The sequence below is a fragment of the Lynx canadensis genome, chromosome D1 (genome assembly GCF_007474595.2).
Source record: "Lynx canadensis isolate LIC74 chromosome D1, mLynCan4.pri.v2, whole genome shotgun sequence".
Lineage (NCBI taxonomy): Eukaryota > Metazoa > Chordata > Mammalia > Carnivora > Felidae > Lynx > Lynx canadensis.
In genome coordinates, this window is record NC_044312.2 from 63,436,730 (window position 1) to 63,438,616 (window position 1,887).

The following is a 1,887-nucleotide window of genomic DNA, read 5'->3' on the forward strand; positions in this document are numbered from 1 at the left end:
GGGCCCGCACTCCCGCGCGCGCCGCACCGACGAGGCTGGAGCGGGAGCGGCTGTGGCGGTGGCCGGGCCGCGGCGGCGCGGGGAGGGGCCCCGAGGAGACAGCCTGCTCCACTCTTGCGGCAACAGTCCCTGACGTCCTGGTGGAGAGGCAATGAGGACACAGGGTTGGTAACAATAATAATAATAATAGATCGTATTTATTGATCGCTTACACTGTGCCAGGCTCTGTGTTTAAACCTTTTACAGGCATGCATCCTCACACCAGCCCTGTGAGGTCGCCACTATTATCCTTATTTTTCAGAGACAGATGCTGAGATTAAGAAAGGTAAAGCGACTTGCCTGCAGTCACAAGTAAGTGGTGAAATCAGACTGAAACCCAGATGTCTGTTAACACTCTACCCCTGCTGCTGAAGGTAAAGCTGCGACACCCAAGGGCTTTAGAATGTCTGGAATAAATCACTCCCTGGTAGAAATTCATGAGAGGGAAGGAAAAAGGGAGAATGTGGGTGAAAAGAGGGAAGGAAGGTACGGAGGGGCTCCATGCTGCACAGACTACTCCTTGGATGGTGGGATAGTTCTCAGCGGCCAGGAGGCCATCAAGGATATGAGGGGGAATGTTACCATCCAGAAATCTTCGCCTGGTTCATTCTTCTAAGGCAGAGGTTTCAATTTATTGGAAATGCTAACCATTGAACAACTGACTGGAGAAGCCCTCAAGGTACTTCAAACTAAAGATGTCCAAATCTAAATTCATTACCTCATCCTTTTATTGGCCTTCTAAGAAGTTTCACTGTGGTGAAAAAGAACTCTCCCCAACACACGCATACACAGACACACACATACACAGTAGCCTGGATACAGTTCTACTTCGCCCGTCCCAGTGAATGGCACCACCATCTACTTGATTGTCCAAGCCAGAAGCCTCAAGATCATCCTTGACTACACTTTCACTTGACTTGAGGTGAATATGAATGTTTTAAATTTGTTTACTATGGAAAATTTCAAATATATACAAAAGGAGACTTAACAGTATAACGAACCCTCATATACCCATCATTCAGTTTCAATAATTATTAATTCCTGGCCAAGAGTTTATTGTGATTTGACAAACATTTATGATATATGAACCATGTACCAGGTCCCAACCTACAACCTAAGGATCCAAAGATGAATCAGATTTTACTGTAACCCAATCTGAAGATATAATATCTGACCTTGGTTCTTGAAAGATGAGTAAGAATTATCCAAGAGAGGACGGGTGTCCTCCTCATTCATTCATTCTTTCTTTCAACAAATAATTGTGAGGCACTGTCCTTGGTGCTAGGAACATGTAAAGAAACAAGAATACATGGCATTGTCCCCACATTCATAAAGCTTGAATAACAGGGGAAAGAGACATTAACATGTGGTTAGAAATGTCATGACTATCTTGAATGAGATGGAAAGGATGCTAGGAGCAGACTAAATTTGGCCTGGGAGGTTTGGGAAGGCTTTTATAAGGCAGTGGCACTTATGAGAGGGGAAGGGATAAAGGAGATGGAGGTCATCCAGAAGAAGAGGAAATCACTCCAAGGCCAAGGAGAAGTACAAGAAGGCCAATATGGATGTGAGAATGGAGAAGTATTCTCATCTTATTAGATGAGCTAGAAAGGTGGATAGGTACCAAATCAAAAAGGGCCTTGTATATTAGGCTAAGCGTTCTGGACATTATTTTAAGGGGAATAAATAATCATCAGAGGGTTTGAGGCAGGGGAGTAGAATGTTCCCCCTTGTATTTTACAAGATCACTTCAGCTGCTAAGTGGAGAATAGATAGGAGGAGGGCAAAATTGGCAGTGTGGGGACCAGTTAGGAGGCAATTGATGTAGTCTAGGTAGCAAATAATTAT